General features: G+C 37.2%; 1 protein-coding gene across 1 annotated transcript in view; it reads right to left on the bottom strand.

Annotated features, from left to right (window-relative positions):
- The window catches only part of LOC149195430 (WD-40 repeat family protein / beige-like protein), a 316178-nt gene that overhangs the window by 277334 nt on the left and 17111 nt on the right, over positions 1-21733 (bottom strand). The window lies entirely within an intron of this gene.

Below are 21733 nucleotides of genomic sequence, written 5' to 3'. Positions count from 1 at the left end.
TTCTCAATCTTGTCCTAAATGTAGAAGATAAGTTTGGAGGGACTTACCATGCAAACCCCTCAAGGGATGCCTTCGAAACCATCATATAAAAAAAAATTAATAATAACAATAAATAAATAAATAATCTAATAGACATTCCACCAAACAATGATAAATACACGCGGAACAATAAAAGGGTAGGAAAAAGAAACATAAAGGAAAGATTAGATTGGATTTTGGTTCAGGACAACATCATCTCCAACTACAATTCAACAAGATCAAGAATCATTCATACAACGACATCAGACCACAAGCCGGTTGTAATTACTATGGGGCTGATGGACAATCAAGGTCCATTACCTTTCAGATATTGCCCAATATGGAACAACAACAAAGAATTTAGAAAATTAATTGAGGAAGTGTGGTCTCAAAAGGTCATGGGGTCTCCTTATTATGTGTGGGAAACCAAGCTCAAAAATCTGAGAAAGGAACTGAAAATTTGGGCCAAAGAAAATGAAAATCAAACCAAAAAAAGAAAGTCTGAGTTATTAAAAAAGATGGAGAAACTTCAAGAGGAAAAAGAAAACAAGGAGGAAGACAAAGAGGATCAACTTTAGGAAAAGGGTCTCTTTGGGAAATCTATAGAGAGAACCAGAAAGAAGAGGAAGAGGTGAGATTAAAGTCAAGAAGCCTATGGTTAAAAGCAGGGGATAAAAACATAGTTTTTTTCATAATACTATGAAAATTAGAAGAGCCAGAAATCAGATTGACAAAATCCAAGTAGATGGACAGGAAATTAGAGGAGCACTTGAATTAAAAAAAGAGGCTCATAAACATTTCAAAAACCTCTTAACAGCAAATGGAGAAACAACAGATTATGAAAGAATTTTGCAGCATGTACCAAACAAGATAAGTGATAGGAAAAATGCGGAAATCATGAAAGAAATCGCAGAAGAAGAAATAGAGGTAGCTGTTTGGAACCTTCATCCGGATAAGGCACCGGGCCCAGATGGTTTCACAATAGCATTCTACAGGAAACACTGGCAGATAATAAAAAAGGATCTAGTAAGAATGATAAGGAATGTGTTTAATAAAAAAATGGGAGGTTCCACCAAATCCTCATATCTGGCATTAATCCCAAAGGATGCTAGACCCTCCACCTTTAGCAGATTTCGACCAATTTCTTTGTGCAACTCTTCTTATAAAATAGTCACGAAAATAATAGCCAACCGAATAAAGAAAGTTCTTCTGGAGATAATTTCGGAAAACCAAGGAGGCTTTGTGCCAAATAGACAGATTATAGACAATGTTCTGGTGGTCCAGGAAGCTCTCCACTCAAGCTTGCTGAAAAAAAGAAAAGGGAATCATCATAAAATTGGATATGGCCAATGCTTTTGATCGAGTAAGTCTTCCCTACCTTACTGTTGTCTTAAATAAATTTGGCTTTTCAAGTGAAATCATTGAGGTAATCAGTGCCTGCATTATGGGACCATGGATAGCCCCTTGATAAAGAAAAGACTGAGTGAGTTCTTTCAAAGATCTAGAGGGTTGAGGCAGGGATTCCCTCTCTCACCTTTCCTATATATAATAATGGTTGATTCGTTAAGTAGAGCTCTGGAAAAGAGAAGGAGAGAAAGAACTCTAACTAGGTTGCACATCTCCCATGGAGTTAAAAGCATAAATCACTCCTTGTTTGTTGATGACACCTTGTTATTGGGCAGAGCTTCATGCCCAACTGCCCAGAGATTTAAAAAAATCCTAGATAATATATGGACGTCTCCAGTGGTCTCTTAAACAATGCAAAATGTAGAATATATGGCTGGAACACCATCTCTCACATCATGCAAAGAATATCTCATATTCTTGAGATTCCCATATAGGTAAAATGAAGCCATTTCTTTTACCTTGGACTTCCCATATCTAAAGAAAACCTTAAGGCTGAGTTGTGGAGCACACAAACTGAAAAAAAGAAGGAAAAAATCCAAAGTTGGGGAATGATGTGGTTGAACATTGCTGACAGGGTGACTCTAATTAAAGTAATGTTCATTGCGTTGCCAATATACCAATATGCCACAATTCTGGCTCCGGTGAGTATTCATAAACAAATGGAATTAATAATAAGAGGTTTTCTTTAGTAGGGAGGGAAAAAGGAGACCAAAAAATTCAGCCTGGTAAAATGGGACCATGTAATTTTGCCCTATGAAAAGGGAGGCTTATCTATAAGGCCACCTGGATTGATGAACGATGCCCTAGGAGCTAAAATTATATGGAGAATGATAACTAGCAATGACAACTGGTGGAAACAAACTTTGGCTATGAAGTATATGAACCATCAAAGAACCCACTTGCTAGATGAAAGTTTCCCAATAAGGCCATGCACACAAGTACGGAAGCTAGTCAAAAAAAAATGATACTTACTATCATCAAGTACACCTCGAAGATGCCCAGCAATGGTAAAAGTGTCAAGGTATGGGAAGACAGAATAATGGGAAATGAACCTTTAACATCCCTTCCAGGTTGCCAAGGGATAAAAGATTGGATGCAAGCCAAGGGGATATCTTCTCTGCATTCTATATCTCGTTGGGAAAACAAAAATTGGCAAGATTGGCATATTCCAAACCTCCCTCCAAATCTAAAAACCCAATGGGATCTCTTAGTGCACCACCTCAAAGGATCAACCCCAACAAACATGGAGGACGAAGATACAATCATATGGGATCCTCATGGAGGCACCTACTCAGTCAAGTCCAAATATAAAGCTCTCTAAGCTGAACAAGATTGGGCACCATGGAAATCCATATGGAAAACAGAAAGTCTCCCTAAAAGTCAAAATATTCAATTGGACCCTACTAAAAGGAAAAATCCTCACTGCTAAAAACCATTAAAGAAAGGGATTCTCAGGCTCGTCAAGGTGTTCAATGTGTTTAAATGAAAAGAAACCATTCAACACCTTTTTTTGGATTGCCCATTTACTAAAGAGTGTTGGAAGCAGCTATCTAGTCCCCTGGAAATGGAACTCAATTTCTCCATAACCTTCAATGATTTTTTTACTGAATGGAAAAAAAAATATCCTTATTCAATGAAGAATAAGAAAACCATTAAAAGGTTTTGGGAAAGTCTCCCATCTTTCCTATGTTGGTAGATATGGCTCTCAAGAAACAAAAGCATTTTCAAAGACCAAGTCCCAAAGATTGAAAGAGTTCTGTAAAAAACTTGGGGACTCACCTCCGAATTTTTAAACATGAAAGGACTAAAAGCAATAGACAACAGTCGTCTCCAGCAAGAAGAAAGGGATTGGATTAGCAGGGAAACTATAAGAAGTAATTGGAATATCATTCGCATATCACCAATCCAAAACTAGAAGATAAGATTAAATAAGGAAGAATTCATAACATGGAAAGGAAATTTGAATAGGTATTGTCTCTTTTTTGACAGGGCATCCAAAAATAATCCAAGTAAAGCAGGTGCAGGAGGGATTCTCCTTGAGCCAAGTGGGAAAATCTTGTCTCTTATGAGTGGGGGTTGGGGAAACCTCCAACAATAAGGCAGAGGCTTATAGCCTGTTAATGGGATCCAAGATTTAAAAAAAAATAATAAATAAAAAATCAGAGATTCAATAATAATGGGAGACTCAGCAACTCGAAGCCATGGTCAGCAAAATAAATCCACCAAACGTTGTCATGCAACGAATCTTTAAAAGAATATGGAAAAATTTAGCAGGCCTAGGAAATGTCACATTCAAGCATATACTGCGGGAAAACAACAGTACAACGGATCACTATGCAAATATGGCAATGTCCAGGCCCGAAGGGGAAACAAGAGAGGATGTGGAGGAGTATCACACATCTATTCCTTAAGTGCTATTGAACCCACAAGAAAATCATGTTAAAAATCTCATATCCCTATGATAATTCGTGGCTTAAACCAAAGCAGATATGCAACATCATCACAAATCTCTGCAAAGATATACTCTCAAGTGACATTGCACGAAGGTCCCGTGACTCCATCGAACCTCTATGTGCACAATATGTCACAACAATAGCTCGAATATTGACATTTCACATCCAAACACATTTCTCCAGGTATGTATCTTCTCTAAGAGGGATAGGCCTTCATTCATTTTCCTCCCTCCTTTAAATCTTGGGCTTCCCTATTACATTTTCACTCTAATCCTTCTCCCTGCCCGTCTCGCTGATCTTTTCTCTCACTAAGCTCCTTGCCTATCTGGTGCCATCTCCCTTCATCGCAGTATGGGTTCCTCTCTGTTTCGCTTTCATGATTCCCATCAGTGTGTTCCCATTCCTCCTCTATGGGCATTACTAGCCGATCGACCCCATCCTCATGCCTCCAACTCCTCCCTGAGCTTATCTCCTTTGCTCTATTTTATTTTGACAGTTTGAGCATATGTTATCTTGCCTCTGATAGCCTCATTTCTCACTCCTTCATCGTTGTTTGTGCTGCTACGATATTTCTTCTCTGCTCCTTGATCCGATTCAATCCAGTAGGTTGTAGGTTCTCCAAAGGGAAGGTAAAACAACGTTTCAATAATAAGAAGCATGATTGGTGTCATTCTAACAAGGACAGGGGAACTTCAGTAGTGCATTTTTCAAGTAGAGTTAATAGGAAGCATCAACACAAAACAAAGGATCAAACCGTTCTTCAAAGAAAAGTAGAAGAATTCTCAGAAATGGATTTTAATCCAATTGAACGAGCCTCCAAAAAATGAGAAATGTGCCACTGGCAGAGCCAATAAATTTATGATCAGCAAGATAAAAGAGACAATCCAAGATTTGAGGTTCCAAATGAAGGCTGAGAATGGTGATCTGAAGAGACAATTGGAGAGTCAGAAAGCATAAATAAATTCCCTCAACAACAAATGCATTCAGCTTGAGGAGATGGTCAACTACCTCAAAAACATCACGCTGAATCAGGAGGGAGAAAACTCAACCTACCAGAGCAGCAAACAGAGATCTCAGCAAGACCAATCAGTGAACAAATATTAAATTGTCTTTAAGTGTTTTAGAAGTCTGATAGTCATTAGCAATTATGTTATGTAAGTGTATTTTATTGTTGTCCCAGTTTGTAAGGCAGTATGCCAGAAATGTAATAGGTATCTCTGGAATTTTTGGAACCATGTCTAAAGGTTTCCGGGACTGCGTTCCTGACCTTCTATCCTTCTGCATGACTCCATCCAGCATCAAATGTAATAGGAGCTTGCTCCTCTTTCTTTTTTGGAATATATAAAACCATAACCGATCTTGTAAAAAAGGAAACATGGCCGAGTACCAAGGCGGAAGGCGCGAAGTGGTGGGGTGGCAGTTATCCCAACCCCCAACCACATGGGCCAATAAGACCGAGAGCGGGGCTAATGGAAAATTAACCGTCCTACAAATTGCACCATCTTCGAGGTGAATCCTGCCAGCGCCAGGCCGATTTGTCGTTTAGTGGTTGGAAAAAAGGCAGAAAACATATGACAGTTAGCCAATTTTGCCAGTTTGTAGAACAGTTTGCTGCAAAACTTCCAAGAGCCATAACTTGAGAAGTGTTTGGCCTTTTTGAGCCCAACAAGAGCCTAGCTAGGGGTTTTTGGGTCTTCTGGAGCCATTGGAGACATTATTTTTGCATTTTGAGCACTGTAAAACTATGTAATTACATATTTGAGCACTTAATTGAAGAGGCCCAACATTGGAAGTTAGACTAGGAGACGTAGCCCAGGAGGGATGAACTCCTTTATCAAATTTTTGTAATGTATTACTGTGTATGGTTTACTTGTCTTTGTTTATTTGTTGTAAACTGAGTTTAAAACACTAATTTATGTGATTTTGCAACTTTATCCATTGCCTAAAAGACATAAAAATTTACTTGCAAAATTTTCATAAACCTTCAAGAATGTAAAATGGGGTAGCAAGCTAAGTGGGCTTGATTGTGGGGAAAAACTCCACAGTTAAGCGCGCTTGAGCCAGAGGAGTTCTGGGATGGGTGACCTCCTGGGAAGTCCTGGTTACCGGGTGCAAGCCTGGAAGTGATGATTGATGCTATGTGATTCGTTCTCCACATTTCACTAGTTTCAATCCCACTTCTTCACCCCTGTGAGCATCACCCGATGCAATGAGTGCTAAGTGAACTATTCAAAAATCATGAGAAATTAGTCACTTTACGACTACCTCTCATGGAAATGGTCATACTTTGAATGACTTACTTAACGCAGTTGAATCCCAAAAAATGATATCTAATATAATGTACTGCGAAAATCCCCCATACTTAAATTCAAAAAGAGTCAAGGGATCTCTACCTGAATGGTTCATGAGGCACAATACTTGCTAAGGTTTTGCAAATGGGGTAGCAAGCTAAGTGGGCTTGATTGTGGGGAAAAACTCCACAGTTAAGCGCGCTTGAGCCAGAGGAGTTCTGGGATGGGTGACCTCCTGGGAAGTCCTGGTTACCGGGTGCAAGCCCCGGAAGTGATGATTGATGCTATGTGATTCGTTCTCCACATTTCACTAGTTTCAATCCCACTTCTTCACCCCTGTGAGCATCACCCGATGCAATGAGTGCTAAGTGAACTATTCAAAAATCATGAGAAATTAGTCACTTTACGACTACCTCTCATGGAAATGGTCATACTTTGAATGACTTACTTAACGCAGTTGAATCCCAAAAAATGATATCTAATATAATGCACTGCGAAAATCCCCCATACTTAAATGTAATACAGATCAGTTTCGTATCAGAGCTCAAGGTTATTTTGAAGGTTTGATTTTATTTGCAAGTGTTTTCTTATGCTTACAAGGTTGAAGCTGAAAATAGGAGGAGCGTTTGAAGACCCAAATCCTCAAATTGGTTCAAGGAAGTCACAAACACCTCAAACTTCACCAGTCATGGCACATGAAGAAGGACATGAGATGATGTCTGAAGATGAAAGAGTTTTTAGAAAAGCATTCTTTGAAATGTCTGAAATGGTGAAAGTTTTGTTTGAAGAAAGGAACACAAGGTTGCAAGGAGAGAGCTCAAATATACCAAAAGGTAATGGAGGAAATGGAAGTAAACCACCACCTCTACCTCCACCTTTTTATCCTCTTTCACCTCCATCTTCACCTTCATCCTCCTCCTCTTCAACCCCTTCACATACTCCTCCAAGAACTCCAAAAGGACATGTTTAAACACATCTTTTAAAGCTTGATGTCAAATTTGAATTGCCTATGTACAATGGGGAAGTAAATGCTGAGAAATTAGATAAATGGTTTCATCAGCTTGAAGTCTATTGCAGGATTCAACAAATTGATGATGATTGCACTAAGATCCAACTTGCTTCTCTTCGTTTGGAAAGTCCAAATCTCATATGGTGGGAGGCCAAAACCTAAGAGGACTTGAAGAAAAGTGGGAAGATAATTTCTTCTTGGAATGATTTCATAGTTGCATTAAGGAGACAATTCTATGCATTATATTATATGTAGAAAACAACAATGGATTGGCAAAACTTCAAAAAAGCAAAAGGTATGAGTGTTCAAAGTTATACCCAAGAGTTTAGAAGAAGAGCTCTCATTTTGGGTGTTGATTTATCCTCTAATGACACTCTCCTTAAATACATGGGTGGTTTAAATAATTACTTGAGGCATACAATTCTTATGCTTAACCCTACAAAGCTAGATGAAGTATGTGTACAAACTACACATTTAGAAGTAAGAGGGAAGAATGTTTATAAAGAGATTAGAGAAAATCCATTTAAGTCTGGAGACAAAGGAAAGGGGAAGTTTAAAGGAAAAGACAAAAATAATGCTACCATCAAGAAAGAGGGAGAAAAACTTACTTGTAAACATTGTTCAAGAAAAGGCCATGATGAAGACCATTGTTGGAAACTTCATCCAGAAATGAGACCAAAGAAGGAGAAAGAAAAGATTGTTGCAACAACTCAACAAGATCTAGGATCTGATTCCAGAGATGAGACCAAAATCACAGCCATGGGATTGAAAGGTAAAGATTCTATTGCAAGTACTAGTTCTTCTAGCAAGCCCATTGAAACTCAAAATGAAAAAGAAAGAATTGAACTTTTCCATATTAGAGTCATCTCAAAACATAACAAAGTAGATACTTTGTTTGATAGTGGATCCCAAGCCAACCTTATTTTAAAGCCATTATAAAGAAACTAAACTTGGAAACCATTCCTCATCCTAAACCTTATCCTTTGGGTTGGGTATGTGACAATTCCAAATTGCAAGTGACAAGAAAATGCAAACTGAAATTTGCCATCACTGCAAACTTTATTGATGAGGTAGAGCTTGATGTTGTTCCACTAGACATATGTGGTATTGTTTTGGGAAGTCCATACTTATATGATAGGAAAGCCATATTTTATCACCATGAGAACAAGTATCATTTGTTTAAAGATGGGATTGAGTATATTATTAGAGCACATTGCAAGAAAATGAATTTGTCTCTTGTGAATGTTGGACAAATGAAGAGGCTTGTAAATGCTAGTCAAAATTTTGCATTGTCAATGATCAAATACAAAGATGTCGAGGAATTTGAATATTTCCAAGGACGTGATGTAAAACTCAAACATGATTTAGTTGAGGTTGTTAACATATGTGATAAGATGTTTCAGGAGTCTAACGTGTTTCCTCCTAAAAGAGGAATACAACATGAAGTTCAATTGCAACAGGATGCATCACTTTTGAACATTGGTATGTACAAGATGCTAGTGTTAGAGAATGCAGGGATCAAGAAGCAGATGCAAGAGCTATTTAACAAAGGGGTCATTGGGCCTAGTACATCTCCTTGTGGGTCTCCTAATGTCTTGGCTTTGAAGAAGGATGGTACAGGGCGATAGTGATCATGGTGTGTGGATTTTGGAGCTTTGAACAAAATCACAAATTGTTATCCTCTTCCTCGCATCAATGTTTTGTCAAATCAATTGAAGGATGTTGTTTATTTCACTAAGTTGAACTTGTGAAGTGGTTACCATCAAATAAGACTTGTTGAAGGTGAGACATGGAAAACTTCTTTCAAAACAAATCTAGCTTCATTGCATGCTTTGACAAGGGTGAAACAAGTCTCTCAATGGGGAGGTAAGCAGTGGAAAGCCTTCAATGCTCGAGTTTAGGCTTCTGTGATCCATATCAAGTTAGAGAAAGATTTCGGCGAAAATCACATGGAATCTCATTTGTCGACGCGTTTCGAACCAACTAGTGTGGTTCATCGTCAGGACAAGTTGAAGAAACAGATCTAGCTCATCATGCTAAATAGTCTGAGCAGAGCCTCCAACAACTAGCATATCTAACGGCTAGTTTGACTTAAGGACAAGGGTCAAAATTATTATAATATTTTAATTCGTAAAAATAAATAAATTAAGGTAAATGGTACGAGACCTAATAATTAAAAACTATAAGTTAATTAATAATTAGTTACAAAAAGGCCTAAAAATATAAATAATTTTAATTTAAAAGTATTAAGAATAAAAGGTAATAAGGAAATCAAAGTTAATAATTAAAAATTATAATTTAATTAATAATTAAAAGGAAAATTAGTTAATTAAATGACCTAATGGATGAATAAAAATTATATGAGACCTAATAAATATATATATATATTTATAAGTTAATTAATAATTTAAAAAAGGAAATTGGTTAAATGAAGAAAATATAATCTTATTTAAAAGTATTATTAAAATTGTAAGTTAATAGAAGAAGGTAATAAAGAGAATCAAGGTTAATAAAAATTAATAATTTAAAAGGAAAATAAGTAAATTAAAGGATATATAAATTAATTTTATATAAAAGTATTATTAAAAATATGTAATTAAGGTAAATGGTACGAGACCTAATAAATCAAAACTATAAGTTAATTAATAAAAATGACCTTGAAAGGCCTAAAAAGTATAAATAATTTTTATTTAAAAGTAATTAAGAATAAAAAGTACTACAGAAAATCAAAGTTAATAATTAAAAATTATAATTTAATTAATAATTAAAAGGAAAATTAGTTAATTAAATGACCTAATGGATGAATAAAAAATTATAAATGGCATGAGACCTAATAAATAAAAAAAATTATAAGTTAATTAATAATTTAAAAAGGAAATTGGTTAAATGAAGAAAATATAATCTCAAAAAGTATTATTAAAATTGTAAGTTAATTAAAATAATAAAAGGTAATAAAGAGAATGAAGGTTAATAAAAACTTATAAGTTAGTTAATAATTTAAAAGGAAAATTAGTAAAATTAAAGGATGGAGTAATATATAAAATTAATTTTATATAAAAGTATTATTAAAATGTATGTTAAATAATAAAATGTAATTAAAAAAGGATCAAAAGATCTTATAATAAAGGAAAAGTTAAATGTATAGAGTAAAAAATTAATTTTATTTAAAAATATTAGAAAAACAAAAGGATGATAAGCAGTAAAGAATTAGAAAGGAAAATTAATTATATGGAGGCCCTTCCAAAAAAAAAAAAAAAAAAAAGGCATAAAGGACCTTGAAAAATCAGAAGAAATAGGTTGCTATACACACGATTAAAAAAAAATAAATAAATAAAAAAAATAAATAAATAAATAATAATAATAAGCAGATAAATAAGTGAAAAATAAAGATAAAAGACACCAAAAACCAAAGAGGACGAAATAACGACTAGGAGGAGAGGGCTGAGACCCAACACCTACTGACTTTCCAACCATCCTCTCTATTGAGATTGCTTGGTCTCTTTTCGATCTCAAGCGCTTCCCTGAATTTTCGATGATGGAAATGCGAAACCTTAGCAATAACACTGGCTTCTTCAATACAAACATGATGATTGGTTTTCTCAGCATGTTCAGCCAAAGCGGAAGACTTAGATCTCCTATGCTTCAGATCTGCTGCGTGCTCGCTAATCCTCTGATTAATGGAACGACCAGTCTCCCCAATATAGGGGGTCCCACAGGAACAAGGGATCATATAAACACCCTTCATATCTTTAGGGTCGATGGGATCCTTCGCCGATCTGAGGGACGAACGAATGGTGTTCAGGGGCCTGAAGGACACAGGGATACTATGTCTCCTGAGAATCCTACCAATTCTATCAGTGGTCCCTTGAACATAAGGAAGATGGACACCAGGAACACGATCTTTTGGTTCTCTTTTCGCCAGAAAATTCTTGGAAGCTTTAAGGAAAGCCCTATGACCCATGTATCTACTGTAACCATTCTCCACAAAGACATCCAACAGATGGGATTTTTCCTTCTCAAAGCTCTTCTTGTCCGAGATCCTCAGGGCCCGAGTAGCAAGGGTACTAAGAACACCCATCTTTTGAGCCGGGAAATGGTGGGAACTGGCATGAAGATACTGTTCCCACCATTTCCCGACTCAAAAGATGGGTGTTCTTACTACCCTTGCTACTCAGGCCCTGAGGATCTCGGACAAGAAGAGCTTTGAGAAGGAAAAATCCCATCTGCTGGATGTCTTTGTGGAGAATGGTTACAATAGATACATGGGTCATAGGGCTTTCCTTAAAGCTTCCAAGAATTTTTTGGCGAAAAGAGAACCAAAATATTGTGTTCTTGGTGTCCATCTTCCTTATGTTTAAGGGACCACTGATAGAATTGGTAGGATTCTCAGGAGACATAGTATCCCTGTGTCCTTCAGGCCCCTGAACACCATTCGTTCGTCCCTCAGATCGGCGAAGGATCCCATCGACCCTAAAGATATGAAGGGTGTTTATATGATCCCTTGTTCCTGTGGGACCCCCTATATTGGGGAGGCTGGTCGTTCCATTAATCAGAGGATTAGCGAGCACGCAGCAGATCTGAAGCATCGGATATCTAAGTCTTCTGCTTTGGCTGAACATGCTGAGAAAACCAATCATCATGTTTGTATTGAAGAAGCCAGTGTTATTGCTAAGGTTTCGCATTTCCATCATCGAAAATTCAAGGAAGCGCTTGAGATCGAAAAGAGACCAAGCAATCTCAATAGGGAGGATGGTTGGAAAGTCAGTAGGTGTTGAGTCCCAGCCCTCTCTTCCTAGTCGTTGTTTCGTCCTCTTTGGTTTTTGGTGTCTTTTATCTTTATTTTTCACTTATTTATCTGTTTATTATTATTATTATTATTATTTATTTTATTTTATTTATTTTTTATTTATTTTTTATTTATTTTATTTTTTAATCGTGTGTATAGCAACCTATTTCTTCTGATTTTTCAAGGTCCTTTATGCCTTTTTTTTTTTTTTTTTTTAAGGGCCTCCATATAACTAATTTTCCTTTCTAATTCTTTATTGTTTATCATCCTTTTGTTTTTCTAATATTTTTAAATAAAATTAATTTTTTACTCTATACATTTAACTTTTCCTTTATTATAATATCTTTTGATCATTTTTTAATTACATTTTATTATTTAACATACATTTTAATAATACTTTTATATAAAATTAATTTTATATATTACTCCATCCTTTAATTTTACTAATTTTCCTTTTAAATTATTAACTAACTTATAAGTTTTTATTAACCTTGATTCTCTTTATTACCTTTTATTATTTTAATTAACTTACAATTTTAATAATACTTTTTGAGATTATATTTTCTTCATTTAACCAATTTCCTTTTTAAATTATTAATTAACTTATAAATTTTTTTATTTATTAGGTCTCATGCCATTTATAATTTTGTATTCATCCATTAGGTCATTTAATTAACTAATTTTCCTTTTAATTATTAATTAAATTATAATTTTTAATTATTAACTTTAATTTTCTGTAGTACCTTTTATTCTTAATTACTTTTAAATAAAATTATTTATACTTTTTAGGCCTTTCAAGGTCATTTTTATTAATTAACTTATAGTTTTGATTTATTAGGTCTCGTACCATTTACCTTAATTACATATTTTTAATAATACTTTTATATAAAATTAATTTATATATCCTTTAATTTACTTATTTTCCTTTTAAATTATTAATTTTTATTAACCTTGATTATCTTTATTACCTTCTTCTATTAACTTACAATTTTAATAATACTTTTAAATAAGATTATATTTTCTTCATTTAACCAATTTCCTTTTTTAAATTATTAATTAACTTATAAAAAAATAATAAAAAAATTATTAGGTCTCATATAATTTTTATTCATCCATTAGGTCATTTAATTAACTAATTTTCCTTTTAATTATTAATTAAATTATAATTTTTAATTATTAACTTTGATTTCCTTATTACCTTTTATTCTTAATACTTTTAAATTAAAATTATTTATATTTTTAGGCCTTTTTGTAACTAATTATTAATTAACTTATAGTTTTTAATTATTAGGTCTCGTACCATTTACCTTAATTTATTTATTTTTACGAATTAAAATATTATAATAATTTCGACCCTTGTCCTTAGTCAAACTAGCCGTTAGATATGCTAGCTGTTGGAGGCTCTGCTCAGACTATTTAGCATGATGAGCTAGATCTGTTTCTTCAACTTGTCCTGACGATGAACCAGACTAGTTGGTTCGAAACGCGTCGACAAATGAGATTCCATGTGATTTTCGCCGAAATCTTTCTCTAGCCTTCAATGCATTGAAAGGTAAAATCGGTACAACATCAATTTTTGCATAAGATCTTAATCAACCATTACAAATTTAGTTAGTGAATTAGATGGTACACGGATATTTGGTGAAGATTCAAGCCAAGTACAAGGATAGACATGATAAGTGTTGTGTTGACCACAACTTCCAAGTTGGAGATGAAGTAAGGCTTTTCATCAGCAAAGAAAAGCTTAAAGGTGAAGATAACTTGAGATTATATGAGCCTCCTTTGAGTAAATATCAAGGAGAGAATGTTCAAATTCTAACAATAGAAGACTTGTCTCTTGAATATCTTAAATAATTGCAGCAAGATACGATTTTTGACAAAAAAACAAGAACTTCAAGAAGAGGTAATGTGGAATACCTTCGTGTAGGACTAAAGGGAATTAATCCAAGCAAGGTCAAATGGATTGAGATTGGAAGGGTGGGGGAGTTGTATCCTCGCCTACCTGTTGACTGAAAATAATCTTTTGGTGGTTCAAAAACTTCCAATGGGGAGGAGTGATCCAGGGAATCAGTAAAATGTTCAAAAATGAAAGTGTTCAAAAGTGATTGAAACTAGTTCCAAAACGTAGTGCTCTTATTTCTAAATCCAACGCAACTTGAATCACTCAAACCTAACATCACATGCTCAAGATATTGTGTTGTGATCATTTTCCTAAACAGGTAAAACTTTTGTAGGTTGATGACTGGGAAGTCCGTACTATTGAGTCAGGCTTACTGGGTGTATCATTGGGCCAATCGGGTGTTGATAAGTGTCAGGTTGTGGTTCGTTCAAATAATTGATTTTGATTGGTTGATGATTGTTTTGTGGACCAATAGGAGGGTGCCACATGGTCCCTCCTAGGTTGACTAAAATTATACGGGGTCGACCCACAGGCTGGGCGGGATCGAACCCCTAACCTCTCGTCTACTGGCGCTAAGCATTACCAACTGTGTCGCACATGATTCTTGTTATACATAGTCGGTGACTTTATGATAAAGGGTATTCAGAGGTGAATTGGGGGAAGGGGTCGGGGCTAAGCCCTAGCCCCTTATCATCAACTCTCCCATAGAACCGGCGGAAAAAACAACAGGATGGGCTCAGGGCTTAGCCTCAGCCCATGGTCATAACCCAATGTACAGGACCTCGGGGGGTGTTTAATGGAGTGGCGGGAAATGCGTGAAGAATAAGTACCCACCCCCGGCCTTATGGGGTCTTATATAACCACCAACGCACATATAGGTGCTACATTGGCGAGGGTGGGTTGTTAGCCCAACCCCGACCTCATGGAGCATAACGTGACCGAGCACCAAGGCAGAAGGTGCGAAGTGGAAAGGGTGGCGGTTAGCCCGACCCCTGTCCACATGGGCCGATAAGATTGAGAGCGGAGCCGAGAATTCGGGCGCGGGGGTTAGTGGGAAAATTAACTGTCATATAAATTGCACTATCTTCGACGCAAATCTCACGAGCGCCAAGTGAATTTTTCATTTAGTGGTTGGTAAAAAGGCAGAAAACATAGGGCTATTAGCTAATTCTGCCAATTTGTAGAGAAATTTGCAACAAAACTTCCAAGAGCCATAACTTGAGAATTGTTTGGCCTTTTTGAGCCCAACAAGAGCCCAACGAGGGGGTTTTTAGGTCTTCTAGAGCCATTGGAGACATTATTTTTGCATTTTGAGCACTATAAACCTATGTAATTACAAATTTGAGCACTTAATTGAAGAGACCCAACATTGGAAGCTGGACGAGGAGATGTAGCCCAATAGGGGTGAACTCCTTTATCAATTTGTTGTATTGTATTGTTGTGTATGGTTTATTTGTCTTTGTTTATTTGTTGCAAACTAAGTTTAAAACACTAATTTATGTGATTTTGAAACTTGATACATTGCTTAAAAGACATAAAAATTTACTTGCAAAATTTTCATAAACCTTCAAGTTTGTAATACAGATCAAGCTCTCAAGCCATATATAACAGAAACTCATAGTTCAGCTGGGATCCCAAACTCCAACGTGACACCTATCCTTCATGCCTTACTATGAAGGGCCATCATGTCTCCCTGTGGGATTTGAAATCGAGTGGAGGGGATAATATCGTGGTGAGACAACCACCTGGTCATCCCACAATGAGACAAATATAGTGTAGTTGTATAGTTTGAAGAATTCAATTTTTTAGAGATTGTTGGAGGGGAAGGGGTCCTTTATGGCTCTAGAGAAATCAAAGTTTCTGAGTATTCATGGGGCTTGGGGAAGATGATAAATAATCAAGCATATGTCTATAGTTTACTCCAAGACATTCTTCTTGCCAAATAATTTCATGTCTCTTCTCTCATTGTGTTGAGCGACTCTCTTTTAATAATTTAGTATTTGGTCAAAGGATCTTCCCTTAGAGACAAAGTTCTGGATAATCTCCTAAATTGGATTAAAAAGGTATCAAAATATATCCCAAAGATGAGTTTCAAATGAATTTTAAGGGATCATAATAAGGAAGCATATCAATGTGCCAATGAAGGTTGCAATTTGAAGTTTGGAGAGTTGATGGTTAATTGTCAATCAAGATCATCCTCCATCCCTCAATGGATTAAGCATGAATCCTATGTTGATATATCAAAAAAAGAATTGGTGGGTCGGGGGGTGTTGGTCAATGTGAATATAGGGAAATATGTTGTAATCAAGGATATATTTTGAAGTAGGCTATATGCACTGCATTTTTTGTTTAATTTTGGGGCTCTAGTGGAAGGTATTCACCTCCAAAGCCCCATATATGCTTTGTATTAGTTGTGTTTTTCTTCGGAGGATAATTTTAGTTCAGGAGTTTGAAGATGATACTGAAGATGGAAGAAAATCATAATGTAACTCTTGATGTACATTTGTGATCTTGGCATAAATTTGCAATTAATGAAAATATTATCATTACCGTTAAAAAAAATGTTTTATAAATATTGTTATGAAATAATTTGAAGAGTTGAAAGTTTAGTTCATCGAGTTTAATTCCATAATACATTTTAATGTAAATAGTGACTTGTTGTGTCAACTAAAGTAGATAGCTAACATAACGCTAGGGTTTAGCTCACTAGGAAAAACATGTAAATGTGTTATGTAAAATATTACGACGTCCTTAGTTTGATCTCTCGATTAACTTGTGCCCATGTTAGGGACAAGCATGGTGCACCTAATGTCTATAGTGGTAGCGAACATAATCGACCCTATGCCACACGAGTACAAGACTACCCTAATTGTTGATTCTACTAGTTACAAAAAATTGGTTACCTAACATAGCCCACACCAGGGTTCAAGGCCTACTAAGTGACATACATTGCACTTGTAAACGCACATAGATGCATGCAGTCACAGTGGGCATTAAGTGAAATTCCTCATTCAGTTTAGCATAAGGGGGATCACTCCTTTCTTATTACCTATTTGAAATTATAGTGTGTTATTCTTATTATTTTGACTGAGTCACATTGATTCCCTTTCTTGTGATTTCTCTTCAAGGTTGTGTCTTTGAGAAAACCAAATTTAATTAATAGTGCTTCATCAACCACTTCTAGAACATGTTGTATTATTTTGTTCATCACTCTCGCAAAGTCAAAGTTGATAAACTTTGTATCAACATTGTGCTACATTGCTTTTTTCCTTGAGTTTTAGGCCAATCCATGTTCTAAGGGTTTCTTCCATGTTTTAGGGATTCCTTTTAGACTCCTCAATGTCATTCACAATATTATATCGATCTATGAATTGTTGACAGCTCATCAAAGGCAAATAAAAGGCTAATTAATATGCTCTAACAACAAAGATTCCCACTTTTTGTCTAGTTAGTGACCATGAGAGTGCCCATACGTCATGTTGTTTAAGTGTAAACACAAAGATTGACCGCACATCATTATTCATGTATTAGTAACGGTCTCAATTTAATGTGACACTAATCTAGGATATTGGTGGCCACCCACCTATTCCACTTGGAGCACAACCATTGTTTCTTTCAGTTTTTCATTTTCCTTAATTGTATCACAATTTACTAGTTTTAACCGTTTTTCGGGTCCTGAACTTCACGATTCGTTTTGAGGCCCTAAACGATGTTTTTTTTGCATTCCAAAGTTATAGTCCTTGGATAGATATTTCTAATGAGGTATCGTATCGTGCACGTCAAATGGAGATCGTATGCCAAAGTTACAACCCCAGGAAGTTGATGTACCAATTTACGCCAACGAGTCCCATAGTTTTGGCACTTCATCTCCTAGGGTTAGATTTTTGGATGTTTAGGGTTTTCCATTGTTTCTCAATAATAAATAGGCCTTCGAGCCTCATTATAACACAGTTCAGAGGCATGTAGCCACCATATCTTCTCAAAGACAAGCTACCATTGCCGAGCTAGTTTATTCCCATTCCATATGTAAGCATATTTCAGTTCTTTGATATTAATGAAATGAAGTTTTGTTTCTGCTGCATCTCTATGTTTATGTTTATATTAGTATTATGTTGTGTTCTTGCATAATTCCAAATCAGTGGTATTAGAGTGCTCTTCTCTTTCTCTCTTTTTCTTTGCGTGTCCCCAACGTGGTCTGGTTATAAGGATTTAGGGCTCAAACTAGTTGAACCTTTGCAAGAACAACCTCACAAACCCCGACGACCTCCCATGGCGGAAGAAAAGAAAGACGAGGGAGTAGGAGATCCCTTCAAAATATTGCTCGAAGAATCCCTCAAGCGATAGAGGAACACGATGATGGAAAACTTTTCCCAGATCCTTCGGCGGATGCCCACATGCGACGCATCTTCATCTGACAACCACTTTGGAGGCACCACTCCCTTCAAGGTACAAGTAAACTTTGATATTCCCATATTTGAAGGCCAAATAGATGCAAATGTCATAGATAGATGGTTAAATCTATTGGAAGGGTATTTTTCGGTTCATGATTTTTCCAATAGGGAAAATATTACTTTTTCACTCCTCAAAGTCATCCCCCATGTCAAGGACTGGTGGGAAACCTATTGTGAGAAGAAGGACGAGAGGGAACCCTCACTGTTTTCAGCTGCACCCGCTTGGAACTCTTTTTGAGACACCATCAAGGGTTAGTATTACCCTATCAGGAGCTATGAATATTAGTAGAGAAAGTGGATCACACAATGACAAGGAAGGAACCAAGACGTGCCAAAGTTCACAAATATTTTTCATACCCTTCGCACAAAGTTGGGTATCAAGGATTCTGAGCGACATTTGGTACTCAAGTACCATCGTTGTCTGCACAAATACATCCACGACAAGATGGAGTTCCTAGACATCTCCTCGCTTGGTGCTGCCTACCGATACGTTGTCAAGATCGAGGAGAAGTTTAAACAAAAGAAGAAAGACTTTGGATCTATGAATATGAAGTAAGGGAGTGGGGCCCCCAAACCGCAGAACAAAGGACAAAGCCAAGGCAGGGTAACCCAGGACAACTTATAAAAGCCGCAAGCAAAGAACAAAACCAAGAAGACAAAGAAGTACACAGGAAAGTGGTGTGAGTTCCATAGGAGCCCCACTCGCAACACAAGTGAGTGTCAGGCCAAGTAATCATTGGTGGTCGAGATGAAGGCTTCAGAATTAGATGCATGTTCTGACTCCGAGTCAGAACCCGACAAGGGGAATGAAAAAGGGAAGACGATTATTGATGCGGAGCCTAACGCCATTGTTGCCAGCACCAAGATCCAGGAGATTGGGCCCGAAGATCTAGAGGAGGAGGAGCGTCTCTTCCACTCACAAATGTGGGTGAAGGGTTTGCCCCTACAATTCATTGTCAACAATGGGAGCCAATTAAAGAACCTCATTTCAATAGAGGTTGTGAAGTGGTTGGTTCTACTGACCACACCACACTCGCAACCGGACACCATCGGGTGGCTTCACCAAGGACAAGATCTCCATGTCAGCCAACAATTTTGCCTCCCCTACAACATCAAGCCCTTCATGGATGAGGTATTGTGTGATGTTGCTCCTATTGAAGTTTGTGATGTATTATTAGGCCAACCATACTTGTGGAAGCGTCATGTTGTATATGATTCGAGGCCTCACATTGTTATTATTTATTTGGGTAATAAGTTATACAGGATACCAGAGGTAGCCGGACTTACCCCCATCTCTTTGATCTATGTTAAGCAATGCAGTAAGATCATCTCTCAGACTGGTAAATTCATTTTCTTTCTGATTTGCTCTCAAAGTAAGGGGAAGATCGTGGCCACATCCATGGCCACTGGGAAGGGTTCCTCCACGCAGTAGAAGCAGGTGGATAAGGTCGTGGAAGAATATAGGGACATATTCTCCTCACCCGTAGGGGTACCCTTGCATTGTCAAGTCAAGCGTTCAATCGATTTGACTCCTGAAGCACCTCTACCCAACGGGCCGATATATCGCCACTCCATTTTTTAAAATTAAGAGAACAAGAGGCAAATCCAAGAATTGTTGCAAAAAGGGCACATCCTACCAAGTTCCTCACCTTGTGGGAGCCCAATTATTCTTGTACAGAAGAAGGATGGAATCTGGAGGCTCTGTATTGATTATTAGGCACTAAACAAAATCACTGTCAGGAACAAGTATCCAATCCCATAGATTGATGACCTTCTGGACCAACTCAAAGGAGTCAAATATTTAAGCAAGATCAATCTGAAGTATGGCTATCACGAGGTTCCAATAGAGCCCACAGATGTATGGAAGACCACCTTCAAATACAAGGAAGGCCTTTTTGAATGGTTGGTTATGCCCTTCGGGTTGACAAATGCCCCTTCTACTTTTATGAGGCTAAGGGATGACATTTTTCGACCCTTCACCAACGCATTCATGGTTGTTTATCTAGATGACATCATCATCTTCAGCAAGAGTTTGGAAGAACACTTGCAACACATTGGGAAGGTCCTTCAAACCCCGGGGCAGCACAAACTGTGTGCCAACTTCGAGAAATGCACCTTTGGTACGAGTCAAGTCCAAAATCTGGGTTACATCATAGACGAGCGAGGTGTGCATGTGGATGCAACTAAGATCCAAGTCATTCAGGATTGGCTAGCCCCGACCACTCAAGAAGAGCTTCACAGCTTTTCGGGCCTTGCAAACTTTTATCGGAGGTTCGTGTTGGGATTCTCCCATATCACTTGGCCTTTGAGTCATATTACCAAGGGCGGAGTGAAAGAAAAGTTTTCCTGGTCCGAGTCCCAAGAGAAGGCATTCATTGAGTTGAAGCACCGCCTCTACTCTGCACCAGTACTCACATTATTAGACCTGTAGTAGCCATTTGAAATTGAGACACATGCCTCTGACTATGTTGTTTATGCAGTGCTCACCTAGCACAGGCATCTTGTGGCCTATCATAGTGAGACACTTTCCGACACAATTCAGAAGTACCCCACCTATGATAAAGAGATGTATTCCATCGTGCACACTTGCCAACAATGGAACATTACATTATGGGGAAGGAGATGATCATCCACATTGATTGCCGACCTCTTCAGTTTATACAAACATAAAGGAAGTTGCAGAGCAATCGCCATCACAAGTGGTCTACATGTTTGTAACAATTCCACTTGAACATTAAATACAAAAAGGGTAGCACCAATCATGTTGCAGATTGCCCCAGCAGACCCTTAGTTGCAACACTGACCACTGTTCTCAACTCTTGTGGCGACAAGACCTCTAGATGGCACAACTATGCAAAAATGATCCATAGTTTGCCTCCCCATACCAATGTTATTAGATGGCAAGCAAGTTATTGATTTCCACCTCCATGAAACATTATTATGCTACCTGGCCCACCTTTGTGTTCCTTCAAGTGAGCGTTCCAAGCTGATTTGGGAGGTGCACTAAAGTCGGGTCGCATGACACTTTGGTGTGGAGAAAACTGTGGTCGTACTACAAAAGTAATTTTATTAGCCAAAACTCTGACAGGATGTTGGGAAATACATAAGATCATGCACTTCCTGCTCCATCGCCAAGCCAACCATCAATAAGCAAGGATTTTACACTCCTCTTCCTACTCCCAGCCAAGCTTGGGAGTCCATCTCCATGGACTATCTGTTTGGCCTTCCTTCTACCATGCATGGTAATAATTGTGTATTTGTGGTCATGGATAGATTTTCTAAGATGGCTATATTGGCAGCCTGCAAGAAGAGTATCACAAAGAGGACACTTCCAAACTCTTTTTTGAACGAGTGTAGGTACATTTTAGGATCCCGCATACCATTATATTAGATCGGGATAGTAGGTTCTTGGGCACAT

Source organism: Pinus tabuliformis, chromosome 2_2, assembly GCF_031772625.1.
Source record: "Pinus tabuliformis cultivar Carrire ecotype Pingquan chromosome 2_2, CPIR1, whole genome shotgun sequence".
NCBI lineage: Eukaryota > Viridiplantae > Streptophyta > Pinopsida > Pinales > Pinaceae > Pinus > Pinus tabuliformis.
Note: the sequence above shows the minus strand (reverse complement) of the source record. Positions and strands in the feature narration are given on the sequence as shown.